General features: G+C 46.8%; 32 non-coding genes and 27 pseudogenes across 32 annotated transcripts; all 59 read right to left on the minus strand.

The window, feature by feature from the left end:
• Positions 1 to 58: 58 nt before the first annotated feature.
• On the minus strand, positions 59 to 177 carry LOC138454676 (5S ribosomal RNA). Its single transcript, XR_011261343.1, has one exon. It is a non-coding gene; the product is annotated as a 5S ribosomal RNA (ribosomal RNA).
• Positions 178 to 6,101: 5,924 nt separating this feature from the next.
• Positions 6,102 to 6,210, minus strand: LOC138459338 (5S ribosomal RNA; annotated as a pseudogene).
• Positions 6,211 to 6,316: 106 nt separating this feature from the next.
• Positions 6,317 to 6,435, minus strand: LOC138465112 (5S ribosomal RNA). Its single transcript, XR_011267687.1, has one exon. It is a non-coding gene; the product is annotated as a 5S ribosomal RNA (ribosomal RNA).
• A 106-nt stretch (positions 6,436 to 6,541) lies between these two features.
• LOC138455795 (5S ribosomal RNA) lies at positions 6,542 to 6,660 on the minus strand (annotated as a pseudogene).
• A 106-nt stretch (positions 6,661 to 6,766) lies between these two features.
• Positions 6,767 to 6,875, minus strand: LOC138458246 (5S ribosomal RNA; annotated as a pseudogene).
• Positions 6,876 to 6,981: 106 nt separating this feature from the next.
• On the minus strand, positions 6,982 to 7,100 carry LOC138465035 (5S ribosomal RNA). The gene has a single exon (XR_011267611.1). It is a non-coding gene; the product is annotated as a 5S ribosomal RNA (ribosomal RNA).
• A 106-nt stretch (positions 7,101 to 7,206) lies between these two features.
• On the minus strand, positions 7,207 to 7,315 carry LOC138457562 (5S ribosomal RNA; annotated as a pseudogene).
• Positions 7,316 to 7,421: 106 nt separating this feature from the next.
• Positions 7,422 to 7,540, minus strand: LOC138463137 (5S ribosomal RNA). Its single transcript, XR_011265722.1, has one exon. It is a non-coding gene; the product is annotated as a 5S ribosomal RNA (ribosomal RNA).
• Positions 7,541 to 7,646: 106 nt separating this feature from the next.
• Positions 7,647 to 7,764, minus strand: LOC138456182 (5S ribosomal RNA; annotated as a pseudogene).
• A 106-nt stretch (positions 7,765 to 7,870) lies between these two features.
• Positions 7,871 to 7,989, minus strand: LOC138462733 (5S ribosomal RNA). The gene has a single exon (XR_011265327.1). It is a non-coding gene; the product is annotated as a 5S ribosomal RNA (ribosomal RNA).
• Positions 7,990 to 8,095: 106 nt separating this feature from the next.
• LOC138455035 (5S ribosomal RNA) lies at positions 8,096 to 8,214 on the minus strand. The gene has a single exon (XR_011261682.1). It is a non-coding gene; the product is annotated as a 5S ribosomal RNA (ribosomal RNA).
• Positions 8,215 to 8,320: 106 nt separating this feature from the next.
• Positions 8,321 to 8,439, minus strand: LOC138456215 (5S ribosomal RNA; annotated as a pseudogene).
• Positions 8,440 to 8,545: 106 nt separating this feature from the next.
• On the minus strand, positions 8,546 to 8,664 carry LOC138455505 (5S ribosomal RNA; annotated as a pseudogene).
• Positions 8,665 to 8,770: 106 nt separating this feature from the next.
• LOC138459664 (5S ribosomal RNA) lies at positions 8,771 to 8,879 on the minus strand (annotated as a pseudogene).
• Positions 8,880 to 8,985: 106 nt separating this feature from the next.
• Positions 8,986 to 9,103, minus strand: LOC138455967 (5S ribosomal RNA; annotated as a pseudogene).
• A 445-nt stretch (positions 9,104 to 9,548) lies between these two features.
• LOC138460928 (5S ribosomal RNA) lies at positions 9,549 to 9,667 on the minus strand. The gene has a single exon (XR_011263581.1). It is a non-coding gene; the product is annotated as a 5S ribosomal RNA (ribosomal RNA).
• A 106-nt stretch (positions 9,668 to 9,773) lies between these two features.
• LOC138459382 (5S ribosomal RNA) lies at positions 9,774 to 9,892 on the minus strand (annotated as a pseudogene).
• A 453-nt stretch (positions 9,893 to 10,345) lies between these two features.
• On the minus strand, positions 10,346 to 10,464 carry LOC138456070 (5S ribosomal RNA; annotated as a pseudogene).
• Positions 10,465 to 10,570: 106 nt separating this feature from the next.
• Positions 10,571 to 10,689, minus strand: LOC138455877 (5S ribosomal RNA; annotated as a pseudogene).
• A 106-nt stretch (positions 10,690 to 10,795) lies between these two features.
• LOC138461754 (5S ribosomal RNA) lies at positions 10,796 to 10,914 on the minus strand. The gene has a single exon (XR_011264361.1). It is a non-coding gene; the product is annotated as a 5S ribosomal RNA (ribosomal RNA).
• Positions 10,915 to 11,021: 107 nt separating this feature from the next.
• Positions 11,022 to 11,130, minus strand: LOC138458074 (5S ribosomal RNA; annotated as a pseudogene).
• Positions 11,131 to 11,236: 106 nt separating this feature from the next.
• Positions 11,237 to 11,355, minus strand: LOC138454004 (5S ribosomal RNA). Its single transcript, XR_011260700.1, has one exon. It is a non-coding gene; the product is annotated as a 5S ribosomal RNA (ribosomal RNA).
• Positions 11,356 to 11,460: 105 nt separating this feature from the next.
• LOC138454534 (5S ribosomal RNA) lies at positions 11,461 to 11,579 on the minus strand. Its single transcript, XR_011261207.1, has one exon. It is a non-coding gene; the product is annotated as a 5S ribosomal RNA (ribosomal RNA).
• A 106-nt stretch (positions 11,580 to 11,685) lies between these two features.
• Positions 11,686 to 11,804, minus strand: LOC138454934 (5S ribosomal RNA). Its single transcript, XR_011261590.1, has one exon. It is a non-coding gene; the product is annotated as a 5S ribosomal RNA (ribosomal RNA).
• A 106-nt stretch (positions 11,805 to 11,910) lies between these two features.
• LOC138459316 (5S ribosomal RNA) lies at positions 11,911 to 12,019 on the minus strand (annotated as a pseudogene).
• A 107-nt stretch (positions 12,020 to 12,126) lies between these two features.
• LOC138455609 (5S ribosomal RNA) lies at positions 12,127 to 12,245 on the minus strand (annotated as a pseudogene).
• Positions 12,246 to 12,912: 667 nt separating this feature from the next.
• On the minus strand, positions 12,913 to 13,031 carry LOC138454535 (5S ribosomal RNA). The gene has a single exon (XR_011261208.1). It is a non-coding gene; the product is annotated as a 5S ribosomal RNA (ribosomal RNA).
• A 106-nt stretch (positions 13,032 to 13,137) lies between these two features.
• Positions 13,138 to 13,256, minus strand: LOC138454936 (5S ribosomal RNA). Its single transcript, XR_011261591.1, has one exon. It is a non-coding gene; the product is annotated as a 5S ribosomal RNA (ribosomal RNA).
• A 106-nt stretch (positions 13,257 to 13,362) lies between these two features.
• On the minus strand, positions 13,363 to 13,471 carry LOC138459317 (5S ribosomal RNA; annotated as a pseudogene).
• Positions 13,472 to 13,578: 107 nt separating this feature from the next.
• LOC138455030 (5S ribosomal RNA) lies at positions 13,579 to 13,697 on the minus strand. Its single transcript, XR_011261677.1, has one exon. It is a non-coding gene; the product is annotated as a 5S ribosomal RNA (ribosomal RNA).
• A 668-nt stretch (positions 13,698 to 14,365) lies between these two features.
• On the minus strand, positions 14,366 to 14,484 carry LOC138463215 (5S ribosomal RNA). The gene has a single exon (XR_011265801.1). It is a non-coding gene; the product is annotated as a 5S ribosomal RNA (ribosomal RNA).
• A 106-nt stretch (positions 14,485 to 14,590) lies between these two features.
• Positions 14,591 to 14,709, minus strand: LOC138461867 (5S ribosomal RNA). Its single transcript, XR_011264472.1, has one exon. It is a non-coding gene; the product is annotated as a 5S ribosomal RNA (ribosomal RNA).
• A 286-nt stretch (positions 14,710 to 14,995) lies between these two features.
• LOC138459426 (5S ribosomal RNA) lies at positions 14,996 to 15,114 on the minus strand (annotated as a pseudogene).
• A 453-nt stretch (positions 15,115 to 15,567) lies between these two features.
• Positions 15,568 to 15,686, minus strand: LOC138458103 (5S ribosomal RNA; annotated as a pseudogene).
• Positions 15,687 to 15,792: 106 nt separating this feature from the next.
• On the minus strand, positions 15,793 to 15,911 carry LOC138461755 (5S ribosomal RNA). The gene has a single exon (XR_011264362.1). It is a non-coding gene; the product is annotated as a 5S ribosomal RNA (ribosomal RNA).
• Positions 15,912 to 16,018: 107 nt separating this feature from the next.
• On the minus strand, positions 16,019 to 16,127 carry LOC138459287 (5S ribosomal RNA; annotated as a pseudogene).
• Positions 16,128 to 16,233: 106 nt separating this feature from the next.
• LOC138454005 (5S ribosomal RNA) lies at positions 16,234 to 16,352 on the minus strand. Its single transcript, XR_011260701.1, has one exon. It is a non-coding gene; the product is annotated as a 5S ribosomal RNA (ribosomal RNA).
• A 105-nt stretch (positions 16,353 to 16,457) lies between these two features.
• Positions 16,458 to 16,576, minus strand: LOC138463518 (5S ribosomal RNA). The gene has a single exon (XR_011266105.1). It is a non-coding gene; the product is annotated as a 5S ribosomal RNA (ribosomal RNA).
• A 106-nt stretch (positions 16,577 to 16,682) lies between these two features.
• On the minus strand, positions 16,683 to 16,801 carry LOC138454981 (5S ribosomal RNA). The gene has a single exon (XR_011261632.1). It is a non-coding gene; the product is annotated as a 5S ribosomal RNA (ribosomal RNA).
• Positions 16,802 to 16,907: 106 nt separating this feature from the next.
• On the minus strand, positions 16,908 to 17,016 carry LOC138459318 (5S ribosomal RNA; annotated as a pseudogene).
• Positions 17,017 to 17,123: 107 nt separating this feature from the next.
• On the minus strand, positions 17,124 to 17,242 carry LOC138455122 (5S ribosomal RNA). Its single transcript, XR_011261764.1, has one exon. It is a non-coding gene; the product is annotated as a 5S ribosomal RNA (ribosomal RNA).
• A 668-nt stretch (positions 17,243 to 17,910) lies between these two features.
• Positions 17,911 to 18,029, minus strand: LOC138454100 (5S ribosomal RNA). The gene has a single exon (XR_011260793.1). It is a non-coding gene; the product is annotated as a 5S ribosomal RNA (ribosomal RNA).
• Positions 18,030 to 18,135: 106 nt separating this feature from the next.
• Positions 18,136 to 18,254, minus strand: LOC138454664 (5S ribosomal RNA). The gene has a single exon (XR_011261332.1). It is a non-coding gene; the product is annotated as a 5S ribosomal RNA (ribosomal RNA).
• A 106-nt stretch (positions 18,255 to 18,360) lies between these two features.
• LOC138455874 (5S ribosomal RNA) lies at positions 18,361 to 18,479 on the minus strand (annotated as a pseudogene).
• Positions 18,480 to 18,585: 106 nt separating this feature from the next.
• LOC138462932 (5S ribosomal RNA) lies at positions 18,586 to 18,704 on the minus strand. Its single transcript, XR_011265520.1, has one exon. It is a non-coding gene; the product is annotated as a 5S ribosomal RNA (ribosomal RNA).
• A 106-nt stretch (positions 18,705 to 18,810) lies between these two features.
• LOC138458992 (5S ribosomal RNA) lies at positions 18,811 to 18,919 on the minus strand (annotated as a pseudogene).
• A 106-nt stretch (positions 18,920 to 19,025) lies between these two features.
• On the minus strand, positions 19,026 to 19,144 carry LOC138463311 (5S ribosomal RNA). Its single transcript, XR_011265898.1, has one exon. It is a non-coding gene; the product is annotated as a 5S ribosomal RNA (ribosomal RNA).
• A 106-nt stretch (positions 19,145 to 19,250) lies between these two features.
• Positions 19,251 to 19,369, minus strand: LOC138458914 (5S ribosomal RNA; annotated as a pseudogene).
• A 453-nt stretch (positions 19,370 to 19,822) lies between these two features.
• LOC138458104 (5S ribosomal RNA) lies at positions 19,823 to 19,941 on the minus strand (annotated as a pseudogene).
• Positions 19,942 to 20,047: 106 nt separating this feature from the next.
• Positions 20,048 to 20,166, minus strand: LOC138453977 (5S ribosomal RNA). Its single transcript, XR_011260675.1, has one exon. It is a non-coding gene; the product is annotated as a 5S ribosomal RNA (ribosomal RNA).
• A 107-nt stretch (positions 20,167 to 20,273) lies between these two features.
• On the minus strand, positions 20,274 to 20,382 carry LOC138458075 (5S ribosomal RNA; annotated as a pseudogene).
• Positions 20,383 to 20,488: 106 nt separating this feature from the next.
• On the minus strand, positions 20,489 to 20,607 carry LOC138454006 (5S ribosomal RNA). Its single transcript, XR_011260702.1, has one exon. It is a non-coding gene; the product is annotated as a 5S ribosomal RNA (ribosomal RNA).
• Positions 20,608 to 20,712: 105 nt separating this feature from the next.
• LOC138463519 (5S ribosomal RNA) lies at positions 20,713 to 20,831 on the minus strand. The gene has a single exon (XR_011266106.1). It is a non-coding gene; the product is annotated as a 5S ribosomal RNA (ribosomal RNA).
• Positions 20,832 to 20,937: 106 nt separating this feature from the next.
• LOC138454937 (5S ribosomal RNA) lies at positions 20,938 to 21,056 on the minus strand. Its single transcript, XR_011261592.1, has one exon. It is a non-coding gene; the product is annotated as a 5S ribosomal RNA (ribosomal RNA).
• A 106-nt stretch (positions 21,057 to 21,162) lies between these two features.
• LOC138459755 (5S ribosomal RNA) lies at positions 21,163 to 21,271 on the minus strand (annotated as a pseudogene).
• A 107-nt stretch (positions 21,272 to 21,378) lies between these two features.
• On the minus strand, positions 21,379 to 21,497 carry LOC138455123 (5S ribosomal RNA). Its single transcript, XR_011261765.1, has one exon. It is a non-coding gene; the product is annotated as a 5S ribosomal RNA (ribosomal RNA).
• Positions 21,498 to 22,165: 668 nt separating this feature from the next.
• On the minus strand, positions 22,166 to 22,284 carry LOC138463217 (5S ribosomal RNA). The gene has a single exon (XR_011265803.1). It is a non-coding gene; the product is annotated as a 5S ribosomal RNA (ribosomal RNA).
• Positions 22,285 to 22,390: 106 nt separating this feature from the next.
• On the minus strand, positions 22,391 to 22,509 carry LOC138464944 (5S ribosomal RNA). The gene has a single exon (XR_011267520.1). It is a non-coding gene; the product is annotated as a 5S ribosomal RNA (ribosomal RNA).
• Positions 22,510 to 22,611: 102 nt separating this feature from the next.
• Positions 22,612 to 22,720, minus strand: LOC138456386 (5S ribosomal RNA; annotated as a pseudogene).
• Positions 22,721 to 22,771: the final 51 nt, after the last annotated feature.

Here is a 22,771-nt window from a genome sequence, read left to right on the forward strand (position 1 = left end):
TTGCAGTTTTGAAAGGCAATTGAGAAATGGCTCACTTCCTGAACTTGGAGCACAAAAAAGCCTACAGCACCTGGTATTCCCAGGCGGTCTCCCATCCAGGTTCTAACTAGGCCCAACACTGCTTAGCTTCCGAGATCAGACGAGATCGGGCGCATTCAGTGGGGTGTGGCCATAGGCTCTAGAAATGCTAAGAATATTACTCTTATGCATTTGCATTTAGTAAGCTAAGCCATGCAGCCACTTGCAACATGATACCACGCTCATCGCTCGATCAGCGCTCGATCAGGCGAGATATGTAAGACTGGTGGGCCCATTCAGGACTCCTATGTTTGGTAGGATAACTTTAATCCATCCATCCTGTTTCTGTTGCAGGGAGGTGGAGAGAACAATAGCTAATCCCCCACACTAACGTGAGATGGGGGTTTAGATTCTATTAAAGACAAGGAGGCGATTATTATGCATTACAATCTTTACTCTGAATCCACAGCAGCAAAGAAAATACTTTTACAAACAAAAAAAGTTTCCACAACACAACTAGATAGAGTTCAATGTCAATGTATGGGGAACTCCCCAATCCATCATGGAGGACAGGTCATGCCCTGCAGGGGACCAATGAGCAGGGACCCTCTTCTATAGATGTCCATTACTCTAACCCCAACCCCTCTTTCTGCAGCTGTCTTGCACCAGAAGTCCAATGAAACGGTTGAACTGCGTAGCGCGGAGAAAGAATCCAACGAAACTGGAGATCTCCACCTTCTCGCAGCCTGAATCTATGCCGAAGTTCTTCTGGATAGGACTTCTCATCCAAAATCACGCACTCCACAACTTGTTACTGCGAGCCACACTCCTGATGAGAACCTCAACTCGTGGCTGTAAGAACAACAAACAAGAAGGGTGGGTGGTTGGGAAAAACAACAAACCAAAGAATGTTCTCTCTTGAACCACCTGTGTACATGCGTGTCACAATTGTCATATCACATCATATCCAGGGTGGGTGGGTGGGATAATAATCGCCTCCTTGTCTTTAATAGAATCTAAACCCCCATCTCACGTTAGTGTGGGGGATTAGTTATTCTATGACAAGACAGGAGGCTCATATTATGCAAGTTCAAAGCCCTTGCATCTTATTAGTACAACATGATCCATACAATAGAGCCAATATAATAAAATATAATAAAATAATAGGAAAGGAAAAAACATTTTTATGCTTTCATGAAATCAATCAGCTGATCGCAAGAGAATTGACCAAGACTAGTTTGCCCGAAAACTGTCTTATAAGGCATCGTCAAATGCAAGAAAACAGGAAATTGTGCCAATTCCAGTGTTCCTTACAGGCCGCCAAAACCAACTGGTTAAAGAGGGGAAAAAACCCTTAAACAAAGTTTTCCTACTAATAGGATAGGACAAAAACTCCTCTGTAAAAAACGCCTCTGTTGTCCAATAAAACATTTAAAACATTTAAATTAATATCATCTTTGGGATCCTAGAAAGCAACCAAAGAAAATAAGCACAGAGCTCTCCTGGAGATAAAGAAAAAGTACCCCAAAGGGGGAAAGTCTTTTAGGTTCCATCCCATGCATTAAAGGAAGATATTGCATTAGGATAAGGGCATGTCACATAACTACACTGGGGAACCAAGAGGGAAAGACAAATCTTCAAAAGGTAAAATGGGAGTAAAAATCATTTTATAAATTTGTAACAGGATGACCCATCCTGAGCAGAGCTGAAAAGCCATAGACTTAACCCACAATTGTCTTCAGACATATGTGTATATTAAGGAGGGATGTCTTCTGGAGGCCGAAGCAGAATGGAAGAGAGGGGCCCCCCTGAGAAGCTAAACCTGTCAAACCGCCAACCGGAGACCGTCAGACCTTCCGAACACTTGAAGAAGAACTCTGCAACCATGACAAGAAGCAGATATTTACAAACCTGATCCTTAAGAGGCCAAACCTGGCACGGAGAAAAAATGTGTCTTACATCCAATCGCTACCATCATAGTGACATCCAATTCCAAGTCTTAGCAAGACTCTAAACTGCAAAGAAGCGATCACTAAATAGTTAAACTGAAGCTGCACACCAGAAGAGGACTAACCACTATTTCAGTCAAATTGGAGAGCCTTGAAGCTCACAGCACCCTGAGCTGGCACCTTATTGTAAAAACAAACTCTTGTGAAAACCCAAAGGTCCACCTGCCATGCAGGTGACTAGGAGAATCAAGTCATTAACTGAATATAAATATCCCAGCCCTCTGGGAATCGTACTGGCAGACACCTTCTGACAGTTAATGTAGAGACGCTGGAACACATTGTGATAGAGGGTCATAATAACTTGGAAGGGAGATTAGTATCACTCCCAGACCCCTCTATCTCACCAAGGGATATTGAGCCTTCACAAATGAGGAGAACCTTCCCCCACTTAACCAAGGGAAAAAAACCTTGCAACCCAGAAGAAGGCTACCCTGAGGACCACATTACAACCCCGCTTTTAACACCCTTAAGAGAAATAAATATACTCTAACCAACCCCCTGACCGTGGACAGGCTCCGCTTAACCTGTTGAAATACCAGGAATAGCGCAAAGGAAAGTAACTGACGGGAGGGAAATGCTTAGTGCGAGTCTGCACTGGCCCTGAGTCTGAACTCCTGTAAAAGAAAACCGGAAAAACCATCGGGCGATACTCCACGTGGTGTATATCATGATACAATATCCCCCAAGGATGACGAGCATGGGAATGAGGGGGAAAGATCTCAGGGAAAAATGATCAATGCCTCGTAAATACAGGATGTGAAAGAAATCTGGGACCACTGTCCCCTCCAACCCGAGATCTGAGTCTCTGTATTCGTGTGAGGCTGACTGGCCACTAAGGGAATCAGGGAAAAAAGAAAATGAAGCACATTGTCCGTAGCAAACAGTACTTATACAGTACTACGAACCCTCAGGTATATGAGTGGTGCATATCACTATTACGAACGGTGTGTGACGTGAAGTGTTCACTTATCGATCTCAGCAGGATAAAATACTTATTTAGACCTCTCCAAAATTAGGAACCTGTATCAGTAGGGTCAGTACGGATGAGAAAAAAAAAAAAACCAGCACCCTAATCGGTGCACTGTAGAAAATGTATATGTCTATATATATATACACAACAAAAGAGATTAAGCAACGCTCTTGAGGGTACAAAAGCCTGCCTTAACTCCTCGAGCAGAGGAGAAAGTGCAACACACTGTTAGACGGTTAGTTGAACCACAGGCCAAGATTTGGGAGGAAACCCATGGGGCAAGCGCCCTAAAGTTATTGTTTGGCAACTCGTATATCTGATATCATCAAGTGTTTCCCAAACACTTTCTCCAAGTAGAACACGGTTGCTCAATTTGCCATGCAACAAAACTGAACAGTTACCCACGAGCTGGCCCTGTCTCCACCAACAGTTCAAAAGTAAAAAGAATGTCCAATGGGACAAATAGTAAGGGAAACCCCGTCCCCACTATAGAGAGCCTCCAGCCCTGCAGACCTCAACAGAGGCATAACGCATCATCTGTTTCTTCCTCATGATGGGAGAAAATACAGCAGCTTAATCAGCACAGGTGTTGGGTGGAGCAATTGATATCGGGGAAAGCAAGACCTAAGGAAGGACTGAGTTGTCCTGAAACTAACTACGGTAAAGGGCGACAGAAGTTTAACTAAAAGACGAAGGTTAACACCAGTGTCAATAGAGGAAGGTACAACCCCCCACATGGGTCTGTTTTACCACAACCTCCACACACTCTTTTCTTTAAAGTACTTAATAAATTATATAAAATAGACATATAAAATATCCAAAGAAGAGGGGTTACGCCCCCACAGGGGTCCAAACCCCCCCAGCCCTTCTATAAGCTGCTACTTACCGAGCTATCCGGGCCACTGACAATTCTGAACACTCCAATGTGTTCCATTCATCACTTAAACATAATGTTTAGCAAAAGAGAGCACTGGGCAAGTGCACCTTAACTGCTCACCCTAGCAGGGTGTGGCAACCAGCAGTACACGAGGGGGTCCCTCGCCGCAGAATCCAGGCAAAGCCTGAAACCAAGCATGCTACGGTGTGCTTACCGAAATAATGACACCTGCCATATGCAGCATCTAAACAGACTGCTAACCATAAGGGAGGAATACCCTGAGCAATTGTGCCTTCAACTGTTTGCCCGAGCAGGGCGTGATAACCAGCAGTACACGAGGGGTAACCTTGCATTAGAACTGAGGTAGAAACCTGAAACCAAACAGGTTATGGCACACAAACCGTTAAGGTAATCACCAACGCCATATGCAGCACACCGACAAAGTTGCCAACTTTAAGTGAGGAATACACTGATGAAGTGTACCTCAACTGCTCACCCAAGCAGGGTGTGGAACCATCAGTATACGAGGGATCACCTCGCAGAAACACAAGCCAATCCTGCCACCGAGCAGGTGACGGTACCATTCCAGAGCACCACCAGAGTACCTGAAACTGGTCACCCCCGCAGGGTGTGGAAACCAGCAGTATACGAGGGGTTAACCTCCCCATAGAATTCAGGCAGAACCTGAAGCTAAACCGGGTATAGCACTTACCAAGAAGGCAAAGCACCCTTCAGTAGGCGAACTGGTGTTAATATATACTGAAAATATCAATTTAAACACAAAATAAAATATCAATTTTAAATATATATATATTATATGAATAAATATAAACATTAATGTGAATACCTATAAATAAATACACATTCACATCCACATGTGTATACCACCAAAGGCGGGCAGCGAACCGAGGCCCCTCGGCCTGGTAAACCTGCAAACCTCTCCTTGAGCTATGCCTCTTGTGGGCTGAAACATCCCTCACCACCATAGAACTATATAAATTAAATGTAAAAATACAAGCGTTTCACTCTAAAAAGAGGACACAGCTGCCCTTTTCAGGAATGCTCATGGAAGTTACTCCCATCAAAGGAGGGCCTAGCAAACTGCCCCCCCCCCCAGCCGGATCCCCAGGACAGGCTTAGCCTGTATGCAACTAATGACAATGAGCATGTAAACATAAAAACACACACACGCGACGTGCGGGAAGTTAATGAGTAAAAGAAGCTGCAGCCTTTACAGTCATGGAAAAAATGTGCGCAGGTTCCTACTGCCGCTTACATAATGAACTTGTAGAAAAACAAAAACAAAACTTCCTCTCAAGTGAAAAGAATTTCAAGCGTTCCCAAACCACCTGTGGGAAACGTGCGCTGGCTCTGGGGCTGGGGCAGCTGCTAAAAATAACACAGCCTGGAGGGAAAGAATTTCACACACAGCCACAGCCTGCTCTCAGGGCTGAAGAAATATAAACAAACACTGCAGAAGCAGAAGGCTCCCAGCGGAGCATTACAAAGCATGAATGTGACCTGCAGGTCAGCGTTCGCACACGAACACGGCACTCAGCCAGTTACCAACGGAACATGAAAAATACATGACCATTTCCACAGTACAGTGTAATAAAACCCCAAACTCATCAAAATAACATTAATAACATAAATAAATAGCACTCTAAACTCCATAAATTCAACACGAAGTCAAGAACTAGGAGGAGTGACTTAGCTTGTGGATTTCAGCAGCAAAGAAAGAGGGGTTGGGGTTAGAGTAATGGACATCTATAGAAGAGGGTCCCTGCTCATTGGTCCCCTGCAGGGCATGACCTGTCCTCCATGATGGATTGGGGAGTTCCCCATACATTGACATTGAACTCTATCTAGTTGTGTTGTGGAAACTTTTTTTGTTTGTAAAAGTATTTTCTTTGCTGCTGTGGTTTCAGAGTAAAGATTGTAATGCATAATATGAGCCTCCTGTCTTGTCATAGAATCAACACAATAATGGCTTTCTTTCATGCCTCTTGAAGGACTCAATATTCTCTGTACTGCATTACATGTGAAAGTCGATTTATTACCCATGAACACACTACCTGTATGCTAATTCTATGTAAATAGGTAGCTCCAGCCCTCATGATGTTGTCCAACATTTCCGCTATAAAACGGGATACAATTATTTTGGAAACATACCAAATTTGAAAAGTAATTGAGAAGTTGCGCAATTACTAATCATGGAGCACAAAATAGCCTACAGCACCTGGTATTCCCAGGCAGCCTCCCATCCAGGTACTAACTAGGCCCGGCACTGCTTAGCTTCTGAAATCGGGCGCATTCAGTGTGGTGTGGCCGTAGGCTCTGGTCCTGGTGAGTTTTGTACTTTTAAGCATCTAGTCGGCTAGACCTTGCAGTTTTGAAAAGCAATTGAGAAATGGCTCACTTCCTGAACTTGGAGCACAAAAAAGCCTTCAGCACCTGGTATTCCCAGGCGGTCTCCCATCCAGGTACTAACTAGGCCCAGCACTGCTTAGCTTCCGAGATCAGAGGAGATCGGGCGCATTCAGTGTGGTGTGGCCGTAGGCTCTGGGCCTAGTGAGTTTTGTACTTTTAAGCATCTAGTCGGCTAGACCTTGCATTTTTGAAAGGCAATTGAGAAATGGCTCACTTCCTGAACTTGGAGCACAAAAAAGCCTCCAGCACCTGGTATTCCCAGGCGGTCTCCCATCCAGGTACTAAATAGGCCCAGCACTGCTTAGCTTCTGAGATCAGACAAGATCGGGCGCATTCAGTGTGGTGTGGCCGTAGGCTCTGGGCCTAGTGAGTTTTGTACTTTTAAGCATCTAGTCGGCTAGACCTTGCAGTTTTGAAAGGCAATTGAGAAATGGCTCACTTCCTGAACTTGGAGCACAAAAAAGCCTACAGCACCTGGTATTCCCAGGCGGTCTCCCATCCAGGTACTAACTAGGCCTGACACTGCTTAGCTTTCGAGATCAGGCGCATTCAGTGTGGTGTGGCCGTAGGCTCTGGGCCAAGTGAGTTTTGTACTTTTAAGCATCTAGTCGGCTAGACCTTGCAGTTTTGAAAGGCAATTGAGAAATGGCTCACTTCCTGAACTTGGAGCACAAAAAAGCCTACAGCACCTGGTATTCCCAGGTGGTCTCCCATCCAGGTACTAACTAGGCCCGACACTGTTTAGCTGCCAAGATCAGACGAGATCGGGCGCATTCAGTGTGGTGTGGCCGTAGGCTCTGGGCCTCGTGAGTTTTGTACTTTTAAGCATCTAGTCGGCTAGACCTTGCAGTTTTGAAAGGCAATTGAGAAATGGCTCACTTCCTGAACTTGGAGCACAAAAAAGCCTACAGCACCTGGTATTCCCAGTTGGTGTCCCATCCAGGTACTAACTAGGCCCGACACTGCTTAGCTTCCGAGATCAGGCGCATTCAGTGTGGTGTGGCCGTAGGCTCTGGGTCTAGTGAGTTTTGTACTTTTAAGCATCTAGTCGGCTAGACCTTGCAGTTTTGAAAAGCAATTGAGAAATGGCTCACTTCCTGAACTTGGAGCACAAAAAAGCCTACAGCACCTGGTATTCCCAGGTGGTCTCCCATCCAGGTACTAACTAGGCCCGACACTGCTTAGCTTCCGAGATCAGATGAGATCGGGCGCATTCAGTGTGGTCTGGCCGTAGGCTCTGGGTCTAGTGAGTTTTGTACTTTTAAGCATCTAGTCGGCTAGACCTTGCAGTTTTGAAAGGCAATTGAGAAATGGCTCACTTCCTGAACTTGGAGCACAAAAAAGCCTACAGCACCTGATATTCCAAGGTGGTCTCCCATCCGGTACTAACTAGGCCCGACACTGCTTAGCTTTCGAGATCAGACAAGATCAGGCGCATTCAGTGTGGTGTGGCCGTAGGCTCTGGGCCTAGTGAGTTTTGTACTTTTAAGCATCTAGTCGGCTAGACCTTGAAGTTTTGAAAGGCAATTGAGAAATGGCTCACTTCCTGAACTTGGAGCACAAAAAAGCCTACAGCACCTGGTATTCCCAGGCGGTCTCCCATCCAGGTACTAACTAGGCCCGACACTGCTTAGCTTCCAAGATCAGACGAGATCGGGCGCATTCAGTGTGGTGTGGCCGTAGGCTCTAGGCCTAGTGAGCTAAGTACTTTTAAGCATCTAGTCGGCTAGACCTTGCCGTTTTGAAAGGCAATTGAGAAATGGCTCACTTCCTGAACTTGGAGCACAAAAAAGCCTACAGCACCTGGTATTCCCAGGCGGTCTCCCATCCAGATACTAACTAGGCCCGACACTGCTTAGCTTCCGGGATCAGACGAGAGCGGGGGCATTCAGTGTGGTGTGGCCGTAGGCTCTGGACATAGTGAGTTTTGTACTTTTAAGCATCTAGTCGGCTAGACCTTGCAGTTTTGAAAGGCAATTGAGAAATGGCTTACTTCCTGAACTTGGAGCACATAAAAGCCTACAGCACCTGGTATTCCCAGGCGGTCTGCTATCCAGGTACTAACCAGGCCCGACACTACTTAGATTCCGAGATCAGATGAGATCGGCCGCATTCAGTGTGGTGTGGCCGTAGATTCTGGTCCTAGTGAGTGTTGTACTTTTAAGCATCTAGTCAGCTAGACCTTGCAGTTTTGAAAGGCAATTGAGAAATGGCTCACTTCCTGAACTTGGAGCACAAAAAAGCCTACAGCACCTGGTATTCCCAGGCGGTCTCCCATACAGGTACTAACTAGGCCCGACAATGCTTAGCATCCAAGATCAGACGAGATCGGGAGCATTCAGTGTGGTGTGGCCGTAGGCTCTGGGCCTAGTGAGTTTTGTACTTTTAAGCATCTAGTCGGCTAGACCTTGCAGTTTTGAAAGGCAATAGAGAAATGGCTCACTTCCTGAACTTGGAGCACAAAAAAGCTTACAGCACCTGGTATTCCCAGGCGGTCTCCCATACAAGTACTAACTAGGCCTGACACTACTTAGCTTCTGAGATCAGGCGCATTCAGTGTGGTGTGGCCGTAGTCTCTGAGACTAGTGAGTTTTGTACTTTTAAGCATCTAGTCGGCTAGACCTTGCAGTTTTGAAAGACAATTGAGAAATGGCTCACTTCCTGAACTTGGAGCACAAAAAAGCCTACAGCACCTGGTATTCCCAGGCGGTCTCCCATCCAGGTACTAACTAGGCCCAACACTGCTTAGCTTCCAAGATCAGACAAGATCGGCGCATTCAGTGTGGTGTGGCCATAAGCTCTAGAAATGCTAAGAATATTACTCTTATGCATTTGCATTTAGTAAGCTAAGCCACTTGCAACATGATACCACACTCATCGCTCGATCAGGCGAGATATGTAAGACTGGTGGGCCCATTCAGGACTCCTATGTCTGGTAGGATAACTTTAATCCATCCATCCTGTTTCTGTTGCAGGGAGGTGGAGAGAACAATCAACACAATAATGGCTTTCTTTCATGCCTCTTGAAGGACTCAATATTCTCTGTACTGCATTACATGTGAAAGTCGATTTATTACCCATGAACACACTACCTGTATGCTAATTCTATGTAAATAGGTAGCTCCAGCCCTCATGATGTTGTCCAACATTTCCGCTATAAAACGGGATACAATTATTTTGGAAACATACAAAATTTGAAAGGCAATTGAGAAATGGCTCACTTCCTGAACTTGGAGCACAAAAAAGCCTACAGCACCTGGTATTCCCAGGCGGTCTCCCATCCAGGTACTAACTAGGCCCAACACTGCTTAGCTTCCAAGATCAGATGAGATCGGGCGCATTCAGTGTGGTGTGGCCGTAGGCTCTGGGCCTAGTGAGTTTTGTACTTTTAAGCATCTAGTCGGCTAGACCTTGCAGTTTTGAAAGGCAATTGAGAAATGGCTCACTTCCTGAACTTGGAGCACAAAAAAGCCTAAAGCATCTGTTATTCCCAGGCGGTCTCCCATCCAGGTACTAACTAGGCCCAACACTGCTTAGCTTCCGAGATCAGACAAGATTGGGCGCATTCCGTGCGGTGGGACCGTAGGCTCTAGAAAAGCTAAGAATATTACTCTTATGTATTTGCATTTAGTAAGCTAAGCCATGCAGCCACTTCCAGCATGATACCACGCTCAGCGCTCGATCAGGCGAGATATATAAGACTGGTGGGCCCATTCAGGACTCCTATGTCTGATAGGATAACTTTAATCCATCCATCCTGTTTCTGTTGCAGGGAGGTGGAGAGAACAATCAACACAATAATGGCTTTCTTTCATGCCTCTTGAAGGACTCAATATTCTCTGTACTACATTACATGTGTAAGTAGATTTATTACCCATGAACACTCTACCTGTATGCAAATTCTATGTAAATAGGTAGCTCCAGCCCTCATGATGTTGTCCAACATTTCCGCTATAAAACGGGATACAATTATTTTGGAAACATACCAAATTTGAAAGGCAATTGAGAAATGGCTCACTTCCTGAACTTGGAGCACAAAAAAGCCTACAGCACCTGGTATTCCGAGGCGGTCTCCCATCCAGGTACTAACTAGGCCTGACACTGCTTAGCATCCAAGATCAGACAAGATCGGGCGCATTCAGTGTGGTGTGGCCGTAGGCTCTGGGCCTAGTGAGTTTTGTACTTTTAAGCATCTAGTCGGCTAGACCTTGCAGTTTTGAAAGGCAATTGAGAAATGGCTCACTTCCTGAACTTGGAGCACAAAAAAGCCTACAGCACCTGGTATTCCCAGGTGGTCTCCCATCCAGGTACTAACTAGGCCCGACATTGCTTAGCTTCCGAGACCAGACGAGATAGGGCGCATTCAGTGTGGTGTGGCCGTGGGCTCTGGGCCTAGTGAGTTTTGTACTTTTAAGCATCTAGTCGGCTAGACCTTGCAGTTTTGAAAGGCAATTGAGAAATGGCTCACTTCCTGTACTTGGAGCACAAAAAAACCTACAGCACCAGGTATTCCCAGGTGGTCTCCCATCCAGGTACTAACTAGGCCCGACACTGCTTAGCTTCCGAGATCAGACGAGATCGGGCGCATTCAGTGTGGTGTGGCTGTAGGCTCTGGGCCTAGTGAGTTTTGTACTTTTAAGCATCTAGTCGGCTAGACCTTGCAGTTTTGAAAGGCAATTGAGAAATGGCTCACTTCCTGAACTTGGAGCACAAAAAAAGCCTACAGCACCTGGTATTCCCAGGCAGTCTCCCATCCAGGTACTAACTAGGCCCGACACTGCTTAGCTTCCGAGATCAGACGCATTCAGTGTGGTGTGGCCGTAGGCTCTGAGCCTAGTGAGTTTTGTACTTTTAAGCATCTAGTCGGCTAGACCTTGCAGTTTTGAAAGGCAATTGAGAAATGGCTCACTTCCTGAACTTGGAGCACAAAAAAGCCTACAGCACCTGGTATTCCCAGGCAGTCTCCCATCCAGGTACTAACTAGGCCCGACACTGCTTAGCTTCTGAGATCAGACGAGATCGGGCGCATTCAGTGTGGTGTGGCCGTAGGCTCTAGGCCTAGTGAGTTTTGTACTTTTAAGCATCTAGTCGGCTAGACCTTGCAGTTTTGAAAGGCAATTGAGAAATGGCTCACTTCCTGAACTTGGAGCACAAAAAGCCTACAGCACCTGGTATTCCCAGGCGGTCTCCCATCCAGGTACTAACTAGGCCCGACACTGCTTAACTTCCGAGATCAGACCTGATCGAGCGCATTCAGTGTGGTGTGGCCGTAGACTCTGGGCCTAGTGAGTTTTGTACTTTTAAGCATCTAGTCGGCTAGACCTTGCAGTTTTGAAAGGCAATTGAGAAATGGCTCACTTCCTGAACTTGGAGCACAAAAAAGCCTACAGCACCTGGTATTCCCAGGCAGTCTCCCATCCAGGTACTAACTAGGCCCGACACTGCTTAGCATCCAAGATCAGACGAGATCGGGCGCATTCAGTGCGGTGTGGCCGTAGGCTCTGGGCGTAGTGAGTTTTGTACTTTTAAGCATCTAGTCGGCTAGACCTTGCAGTTTTGAAAGGCAATAGAGAAATGGCTCACTTCCTGAACTTGGAGCACAAAAAAGCCTACAGCACCTGGTATTCCCAGGCGGTCTCCCATCCAGGTACTAACTAGGCCTGGCACTGCTTAGCTTCCGAGATCAGGCGCATTCAGTGTGATGTGGCCGTAGTCTCCGGGCCTAGTGAGTTTTGTACTTTTAAGCATCTAGTCGGCTAGACCTTGCAGTTTTGAAAGGCAATTGAGAAATGGCTCACTTCCTGAACTTGGAGCACAAAAAAAGCATACAGCACTTGGTATTCCCAGGCGGTCTCCCATCCAAGTACTAACTAGGCCCGACACTGCTTAGCTTCCAAGATCAGACAAGATCGGGCGCATTCAGTGTGGTGTGGCCGTAGGCTCTAGAAATGCTAAGAATATTACTCTTATGCATTTGCATTTAGTAAGCTAAGCCATGCAGCCACTTGCAACATGATACCACGCTCAGCGCTCGATCAGGCGAGATATATAAGACTGGTGGGCCCATTCAGGACTCCTATGTCTGGTAGGATACCTTTAATCCATCCATCCTGTTTCTGTTGCAGGGAGGTGGAGAGAACAATCAACACAATAATGGCTTTCTTTCATGCCTCTTGAAGGACTCAATATTCTCTGTACTGCATTACATGTGAAAGTCTATTTATTACCCATTAACACACTACCTGTATGCTAATTCTATGTAAATAGGTAGCTCCAGCCCTCATGATGTTGTCCAACATTTCCGCTATAAAACGGGATACAATTATTTTGGAAACATACCAAATTTGAAAGGCAATTGAGAAATGGCTCACTTCCTCAACTTGGAGCACAAAAAAGTCTACTGCACATGGTATTCCCAGGCGGTCTCCCATCCAGGTACTAACTAGGCCCGACACTGCTTAGCATCTGAGATCAGATGAATTCAGTGTGGTGTGGCCGTAGGCTCTGGGCCTAGTGAGTTTTGTACTTTTAAGCATCTAGTCGGCTAGACCTTGCAGTTTTGAAAGGCAATTGAGAAATGGCTCACTTCCTGAACTTGGAGCACAAAAAGCCTACAGCACCTGGTATTCCCAGGCGGTCTCCCATCCAGGTACTAACTAGGCCCGACACTGCTTAACTTCCGAGATCAGACCTGATCGAGCGCATTCAGTGTGGTGTGGCCGTAGACTCTGGGCCTAGTGAGTTTTGTACTTTTAAGCATCTAGTCGGCTAGACCTTGCAGTTTTGAAAGGCAATTGAGAAATGGCTCACTTCCTGAACTTGGAGCACAAAAAAGCCTACAGCACCTGGTATTCCCAGGCAGTCTCCCATCCAGGTACTAACTAGGCCCGACACTGCTTAGCATCCAAGATCAGACGAGATCGGGCGCATTCAGTGCGGTGTGGCCGTAGGCTCTGGGCGTAGTGAGTTTTGTACTTTTAAGCATCTAGTCGGCTAGACCTTGCAGTTTTGAAAGGCAATAGAGAAATGGCTCACTTCCTGAACTTGGAGCACAAAAAAGCCTACAGCACCTGGTATTCCCAGGCGGTCTCCCATCCAGGTACTAACTAGGCCTGGCACTGCTTAGCTTCCGAGATCAGGCGCATTCAGTGTGATGTGGCCGTAGTCTCCGGGCCTAGTGAGTTTTGTACTTTTAAGCATCTAGTCGGCTAGACCTTGCAGTTTTGAAAGGCAATTGAGAAATGGCTCACTTCCTGAACTTGGAGCACAAAAAAAGCATACAGCACTTGGTATTCCCAGGCGGTCTCCCATCCAAGTACTAACTAGGCCCGACACTGCTTAGCTTCCGAGATCAGACAAGATCGGGCGCATTCAGTGTGGTGTGGCCGTAGGCTCTAGAAATGCTAAGAATATTACTCTTATGCATTTGCATTTAGTAAGCTAAGCCATGCAGCCACTTGCAACATGATACCACGCTCAGCGCTCGATCAGGCGAGATATATAAGACTGGTGGGCCCATTCAGGACTCCTATGTCTGGTAGGATACCTTTAATCCATCCATCCTGTTTCTGTTGCAGGGAGGTGGAGAGAACAATCAACACAATAATGGCTTTCTTTCATGCCTCTTGAAGGACTCAATATTCTCTGTACTGCATTACATGTGAAAGTCTATTTATTACCCATTAACACACTACCTGTATGCTAATTCTATGTAAATAGGTAGCTCCAGCCCTCATGATGTTGTCCAACATTTCCGCTATAAAACGGGATACAATTATTTTGGAAACATACCAAATTTGAAAGGCAATTGAGAAATGGCTCACTTCCTCAACTTGGAGCACAAAAAAGTCTACTGCACATGGTATTCCCAGGCGGTCTCCCATCCAGGTACTAACTAGGCCCGACACTGCTTAGCATCTGAGATCAGATGAATTCAGTGTGGTGTGGCCGTAGGCTCTGGGCCTAGTGAGTTTTGTACTTTTAAGCATCTAGTCGGCTAGACCTTGCAGTTTTGAAAGGCAATAGAGAAATGGCTCAGTTCCTGAACTTGGAGCACAAAAAAGCCTACAGCACCTGGTATTCCCAGGCGGTCTCCCATCCAGGTACTAACTAGGCCCGACACTGCTTAGTTTCCGAGATCAGACGAGATCGGGCGCATTCAGTGTGGTGTGGCCGTAGGCTCTGGGCCTAGTGAGTTTTGTACTTTTAAGCATCTAGTCGGCTAGAGCTTGCAGTTTTGAAAGGCAATTAAGAAATGGCACACTTCCTGAACTTGGAGCACAAAAAAGCCTACAGCACCTGGTATTCCCAGGTGGTCTCCCATCCAGGTACTAACTAGGCCCGACACTGCTTAGCTTCCGAGATCAGACGAGATCGGGCGCATTCAGTGTGGTGTGGCCGTAGGCTCTAGGCCTAGTGAGTTTTGTACTTTTAAGCATCTAGTCATACCTTGCAGTTTTGAAAGGCAATTGAGAAATGGCTCACTTCCTGAACTTGGAGCACAAAAAAGCCTACAGCACCTGGTATTCCCAGGTGGTCTCCCATCTAGGTACTAACTAGGCCCGACACTGCTTAGCTTCCGAGATCAGACGAGATCGCAGTTTTGTACTTTTAAGCATCTAGTCGGCTAGACCTTGCAGTTTTGAAAGGCAATTGAGAAATGGCTCACTTCCTGAACTTGGAGCACAAAAAAGCCTAAAGCATCTGTTATTCCCAGGCAGTCTCCCATCCAGGTACTAACTAGGCCCAACACTGCTTAGCTACCGAGATCAGACAAGATTGGGCGCATTCCGTGCGGTGTGGCCGTAGGCTCTAGAAAAGCTAAGAATATTACTCTTATGTATTTGCATTTAGTAAGCTAAGCCATGCAGCCACTTCCAGCATGATACCACGCTCAGCGCTCGATCAGGCGAGATATATAAGACTGGTGGGCCCATTCAGGACTCCTATGTCTGATAGGATAACTTTAATCCATCCATCCTGTTTCTGTTGCAGGGAGGTGGAGAGAACAATCAACACAATAATGGCTTTCTTTCATGCCTCTTGAAGGACTCAATATTCTCTGTACTACATTACATGTGTAAGTAGATTTATTACCCATGAACACTCTACCTGTATGCAAATTCTATGTAAATAGGTAGCTCCAGCCCTCATGATGTTGTCCAACATTTCCGCTATAAAACGGGATACAATTATTTTGGAAACATACCAAATTTGAAAGGCAATTGAGAAATGGCTCACTTCCTGAACTTGGAGCACAAAAAAGCCTACAGCACCTGGTATTCCCAGGTGGTCTCCCATCCAGGTACTAACTAGGCCCGACATTGCTTAGCTTCTGAGACCAGACGAGATAGTGCGCATTCAGTGTGGTGTGGCCGTGGGCTCTGGGCCTAGTGAGTTTTGTACTTTTAAGCATCTAGTCGGCTAGACCTTGCAGTTTTGAAAGGCAATTGAGAAATGGCTCACTTCCTGTACTTGGAGCACAAAAAAACCTACAGCACCAGGTATTCCCAGGTGGTCTCCCATCCAGGTACTAACTAGGCCCGACACTGCTTAGCTTCCGAGATCAGACGAGATCGGGCGCATTCAGTGTGGTGTGGCTGTAGGCTCTGGGCCTAGTGAGTTTTGTACTTTTAAGCATCTAGTCGGCTAGACCTTGCAGTTTTGAAAGGCAATTGAGAAATGGCTCACTTCCTGAACTTGGAGCACAAAAAAAGCCTACAGCACCTGGTATTCCCAGGCAGTCTCCCATCCAGGTACTAACTAGGCCCGAAACTGCTTAGCTTCCGAGATCAGACGCATTCAGTGTGGTGTGGCCGTAGGCTCTGAGCCTAGTGAGTTTTGTACTTTTAAGCATCTAGTCGGCTAGACCTTGCAGTTTTGAAAGGCAATTGAGAAATGGCTCACTTCCTGAACTTGGAGCACAAAAAAGCCTACAGCACCTGGTATTCCCAGGCAGTCTCCCATCCAGGTACTAACTAGGCCCGACACTGCTTAGCTTCTGAGATCAGACGAGATCGGGCGCATTCAGTGTGGTGTGGCCGTAGGCTCTAGGCCTAGTGAGTTTTGTACTTTTAAGCATCTAGTCGGCTAGACCTTGCAGTTTTGAAAGGCAATTGAGAAATGGCTCACTTCCTGAACTTGGAGCACAAAAAGCCTACAGCACCTGGTATTCCCAGGCGGTCTCCCATCCAGGTACTAACTAGGCCCGACACTGCTTAACTTCCGAGATCAGACCTGATCGGGCGCATTCAGTGTGGTGTGGCCGTAGGCTCTGGGGCTGGTGAGTTTTGTACTTTTAAGCATCTAGTCGGCTAGACCTTGCAGTTTTGAAAGGCAATTGAGAAATGGCTCACTTCCTGAACTTGGAGCACAAAAAAGCCTACAGCACCTGGTATTCCCAGGCAGTCTCCCATCCAGGTACTAACTAGGCCCGACACTGCTTAGCATCCAAGATCAGACGAGATCGGGCGCATTCAGTGCGGTGTGGCTGTAGGCTCTGGGCGTAGTGAGTTTTGTACTTTTAAGCATCTAGTCGGCTAGACCTTGCAGTTTTGAAAGGCAATAGAGAAATGGCTCACTTCCTGAACTTGGAGCACAAAAAAGCCTACAGCACCTGGTATTCCCAGGCGGTCTCCCATCCAGGTACTAACTAGGCCTGGCACTGCTTAGCTTCCGAGATCAGGCGCATTCAGTGTGATGTGGCCGTAGTCTCCGGGCCTAGTGAGTTTTGTACTTTTAAGCATCTAGTCGGCTAGACCTTGCAGTTTTGAAAGGCAATTGAGAAATGGCTCACTTCCTGAACTTGGAGCACAAAAAAAGCATACAGCACTTGGTATTCCCAGGCGGTCTCCCATCCAAGTACTAACTAGGCCCGACACTGCTTAGCTTCCGAGATCAGACCAGATCGGGCGCATTCAGTGTGGTGTGGCCGTAAGCTCTAGAAATGCTAAGAATATTACTCTTATGCATTTGCATTTAGTAAGCTAAGCCATGCAGCCACTTGCAACATGATACCACGCTCAGCGCTCGATCAGGCGAGATATATAAGACTGGTGGGCCCATTCAGGACTCCTATGTCTGGTAGGATACCTTTAATCCATCCATCCTGTTTCTGTTGCAGGGAGGTGGAGAGAACAATCAACACAATAATGGCTTTCTTTCATGCCTCTTGAAGGACTCAATATTCTCTGTACTGCATTACATGTGAAAGTCTATTTATTACCCATTAACACACTACCTGTATGCTAATTCTATGTAAATAGGTAGCTCCAGCCCTCATGATGTTGTCCAACATTTCCGCTATAAAACGGGATACAATTATTTTGGAAACATACCAAATTTGAAAGGCAATTGAGAAATGGCTCACTTCCTCAACTTGGAGCACAAAAAAGTCTACTGCACATGGTATTCCCAGGCAGTCTCCCATCCAGGTACTAACTAGGCCCGACACTGCTTAGCATCTGAGATCAGATGAACTCAGTGTGGTGTGGCCGTAGGCTCTGGGCCTAGTGAGTTTTGTACTTTTAAGCATCTAGTCGGCTAGACCTTGCAGTTTTGAAAGGCAATAGAGAAATGGCTCAGTTCCTGAACTTGGAGCACAAAAAAGCCTACAGCACCTGGTATTCCCAGGCGGTCTCCCATCCAGGTACTAACTAGGCCCGACACTGCTTAGTTTCCAAGATCAGACGAGATCGGGCGCATTCAGTGTGGTGTGGCCGTAGGCTCTGGGCCTAGTGAGTTTTGTACTTTTAAGCATCTAGTCGGCTAGAGCTTGCAGTTTTGAAAGGCAATTAAGAAATGGCACACTTCCTGAACTTGGAGCACAAAAAAGCCTACAGCACCTGGTATTCCCAGGCAGTCTCCCATCCAGGTACTAACTAGGCCCGTCACTGCTTAGCTTCTGAGATCAGACGAGATCGGGCGCATTCAGTGTGGTGTGGCCGTAGGCTCTAGGCCTAGTGAGTTTTGTACTTTTAAGCATATAGTCGGCTAGACCTTGCAGTTTTGAAAGGCAATTGAGAAATGGCTCACTTCCTGAACTTGGAGCACAAAAAAGCCTACAGCACCTGGTATTCCCAGGCGGTCTCCCATCCAGGTACTAACAAGGCCTGACACTGCGTAGCTTCCGAGATCAGACGAGATTGGGCGCATTCAGTGTGGTGTGGCCGTAGGCTCTGGGCCTAGTGAGTTTTGTACTTTTAAGCATCTAGTCGGCTAGACCTTGCAGTTTTGAAAGGGAATTGAGAAATGGCTCACTTCCTGAACCTGGAGCACAAAAAAGCCTACAGCACCTGGTATTCCCAGGCGGTCTCCCATCCAGGTACTAACTAGGCCCGACACTGCTTAGCTTCCGAGATCAGATGAGATCAGGCGCATTCAGTGTAGTGTGGCCGTAGGCTCTGGGCCTAGTGAGTTTTGTACTTTTAAGCATCTAGTCGGCTAGACCTTGCAGTTTTGAAAGGCAATTGAGAAATGGCTCACTTCCTGAACTTGGAGCACAAAAAAGCCTACAGCACCTGGTATTCCCAGGCGGTCTCCCATCCAGGTACTAACTAGGCCCGACACTGCTTAGCTTCCGAGATCAGACGAATTCAGTGTGGTGTGGCCCTAGGCTCTGGGCCTAGTGAGTTTTGTACTTTTAAGCATCTAGTCGGCTAGACCTTGCAGTTTTGAAAGGCAATTGAGAAATGGCTCACTTTCTGAACTTGGAGCACAAAAAAGCCTACAGCACCTGGTATTCCCAGGCGGTCTCCCATCCAGGTACTAACTAGGCCCAACACTGCTTAGCTTCCAAGATCAGAGGAGATCGGGCGCATTCAGTGTGGTGTGGCCGTAGGCTCTGGGCCTAGTGAGTTTTGTACTTTTAAGCATCTAGTCGGCTAGACCTTGCAGTTTTGAAAGGCAATTGAGAAATGGCTCACTTCCTGAACTTGGAGCACAAAAAAGCCTAAAGCATCTGTTATTCCCAGGCGGTCTCCCATCCAGGTACTAACTAGGCCCAACACTGCTTAGCTACCGAGATCAGACAAGATTGGGCGCATTCCGTGCGGTGTGGCCGTAGGCTCTAGAAAAGCTAAGAATATTACTCTTATGTATTTGCATTTAGTAAGCTAAGCCATGCAGCCACTTCCAGCATGATACCACGCTCAGCGCTCGATCAGGCGAGATATATAAGACTGGTGGGCCCATTCAGGACTCCTATGTCTGATAGGATAACTTTAATCCATCCATCCTGTTTCTGTTGCAGGGAGGTGGAGAGAACAATCAACACAATAATGGCTTTCTTTCATGCCTCTTGAAGGACTCAATATTCTCTGTACTACATTACATGTGTAAGTAGATTTATTACCCATGAACACTCTACCTGTATGCAAATTCTATGTAAATAGGTAGCTCCAGCCCTCATGATGTTGTCCAACATTTCCGCTATAAAACGGGATACAATTATTTTGGAAACATACCAAATTTGAAAGGCAATTGAGAAATGGCTCACTTCCTGAACTTGGAGCACAAAAAAGCCTACAGCACCTGGTATTCCCAGGTGGTCTCCCATCCAGGTACTAACTAGGCCCGACATTGCTTAGCTTCTGAGACCAGACGAGATAGTGCGCATTCAGTGTGGTGTGGCCGTGGGCTCTGGGCCTAGTGAGTTTTGTACTTTTAAGCATCTAGTCGGCTAGACCTTGCAGTTTTGAAAGGCAATTGAGAAATGGCTCACTTCCTGTACTTGGAGCACAAAAAAACCTACAGCACCAGGTATTCCCAGGTGGTCTCCCATCCAGGTACTAACTAGGCCCGACACTGCTTAGCTTCCGAGATCAGACGAGATTGGGCGCATTCAGTGTGGTGTGGCTGTAGGCTCTGGGCCTAGTGAGTTTTGTACTTTTAAGCATCTAGTCGGCTAGACCTTGCAGTTTTGAAAGGCAATTGAGAAATGGCTCACTTCCTGAACTTGGAGCACAAAAAAAGCCTACAGCACCTGGTATTCCCAGGCAGTCTCCCATCCAGGTACTAACTAGGCCCGACACTGCTTAGCTTCCGAGATCAGACGCATTCAGTGTGGTGTGGCCGTAGGCTCTGAGCCTAGTGAGTTTTGTACTTTTAAGCATCTAGTCGGCTAGACCTTGCAGTTTTGAAAGGCAATTGAGAAATGGCTCACTTCCTGAACTTGGAGCACAAAAAAGCCTACAGCACCTGGTATTCCCAGGCAGTCTCCCATCCAGGTACTAACTAGGCCCGACACTGCTTAGCTTCTGAGATCAGACGAGATCGGGCGCATTCAGTGTGGTGTGGCCGTAGGCTCTAGGCCTAGTGAGTTTTGTACTTTTAAGCATCTAGTCGGCTAGACCTTGCAGTTTTGAAAGGCAATTGAGAAATGGCTCACTTCCTGAACTTGGAGCACAAAAAGCCTACAGCACCTGGTATTCCCAGGCGGTCTCCCATCCAGGTACTAACTAGGCCCGACACTGCTTAACTTCCGAGATCAGACCTGATCGGGCGCATTCAGTGTGGTGTGGCCGTAGGCTCTGGGGCTAGTGAGTTTTGTACTTTTAAGCATCTAGTCGGCTAGACCTTGCAGTTTTGAAAGGCAATTGAGAAATGGCTCACTTCCTGAACTTGGAGCACAAAAAAGCCTACAGCACCTGGTATTCCCAGGCAGTCTCCCATCCAGGTACTAACTAGGCCCGACACTGCTTAGCATCCAAGATCAGACGAGATCGGGCGCATTCAGTGCGGTGTGGCCGTAGGCTCTGGGCGTAGTGAGTTTTGTACTTTTAAGCATCTAGTCGGCTAGACCTTGCAGTTTTGAAAGGCAATAGAGAAATGGCTCACTTCCTGAACTTGGAGCACAAAAAAGCCTACAGCACCTGGTATTTCCAGGCGGTCTCCCATCCAGGTACTAACTAGGCCTGGCACTGCTTAGCTTCCGAGATCAGGCGCATTCAGTGTGATGTGGCCGTAGTCTCCGGGCCTAGTGAGTTTTGTACTTTTAAGCATCTAGTCGGCTAGACCTTGCAGTTTTGAAAGGCAATTGAGAAATGGCTCACTTCCTGAACTTGGAGCACAAAAAAAGCATACAGCACTTGGTATTCCCAGGCGGTCTCCCATCCAAGTACTAACTAGGCCCGACACTGCTTAGCTTCCGAGATCAGACCAGATCGGGCGCATTCAGTGTGGTGTGGCCGTAAGCTCTAGAAATGCTAAGAATATTACTCTTATGCATTTGCATTTAGTAAGCTAAGCCATGCAGCCACTTGCAACATGATACCACGCTCAGCGCTCGATCAGGCGAGATATATAAGACTGGTGGGCCCATTCAGGACTCCTATGTCTGGTAGGATACCTTTAATCCATCCATCCTGTTTCTGTTGCAGGGAGGTGGAGAGAACAATCAACACAATAATGGCTTTCTTTCATGCCTCTTGAAGGACTCAATATTCTCTGTACTGCATTACATGTGAAAGTCTATTTATTACCCATTAACACACTACCTGTATGCTAATTCTATGTAAATAGGTAGCTCCAGCCCTCATGATGTTGTCCAACATTTCCGCTATAAAACGGGATACAATTATTTTGGAAACATACCAAATTTGAAAGGCAATTGAGAAATGGCTCACTTCCTCAACTTGGAGCACAAAAAAGTCTACTGCACATGGTATTCCCAGGCAGTCTCCCATCCAGGTACTAACTAGGCCCGACACTGCTTAGCATCTGAGATCAGATGAACTCAGTGTGGTGTGGCCGTAGGCTCTGGGCCTAGTGAGTTTTGTACTTTTAAGCATCTAGTCGGCTAGACCTTGCAGTTTTGAAAGGCAATAGAGAAATGGCTCAGTTCCTGAACTTGGAGCACAAAAAAGCCTACAGCACCTGGTATTCCCAGGCGGTCTCCCATCCAGGTACTAACTAGGCCCGACACTGCTTAGTTTCCGAGATCAGACGAGATCGGGCGCATTCAGTGTGGTGTGGCCGTAGGCTCTGGACCTAGTGAGTTTTGTACTTTTAAGCATCTAGTCGGCTAGAGCTTGCAGTTTTGAAAGGCAATTAAGAAATGGCACACTTCCTGAACTTGGAGCACAAAAAAGCCTACAGCACCTGGTATTCCCAGGTGGTCTCCCATCCAGGTACTAACTAGGCCTGACACTGCTTAGCTTCCGAGATCAGACGAGATCGGGCACATTCAGTGTGGTGTGGCCGTAGGCTCTAGGCCTAGTGAGTTTTGTACTTTTAAGCATCTAGTCATACCTTGCAGTTTTGAAAGGCAATTGAGAAATGGCTCACTTCCTGAACTTGGAGCACAAAAAAGCCTACAGCACCTGGTATTCCCAGGTGGTCTCCCATCTAGGTACTAACTAGGCCCGACACTGCTTAGCTTCTGAGATCAGACGCATTCAGTGTGGTGTGGCCGTAGGCTCTGAGCCTAGTGAGTTTTGTACTTTTAAGCATCTAGTCGGCTAGACCTTG

This window comes from Ambystoma mexicanum, chromosome 4p (assembly GCF_040938575.1).
Source record: "Ambystoma mexicanum isolate Mex_15411 chromosome 4p, UKY_AmexF1_1, whole genome shotgun sequence".
In the NCBI taxonomy this organism is placed as follows: domain Eukaryota; kingdom Metazoa; phylum Chordata; class Amphibia; order Caudata; family Ambystomatidae; genus Ambystoma; species Ambystoma mexicanum.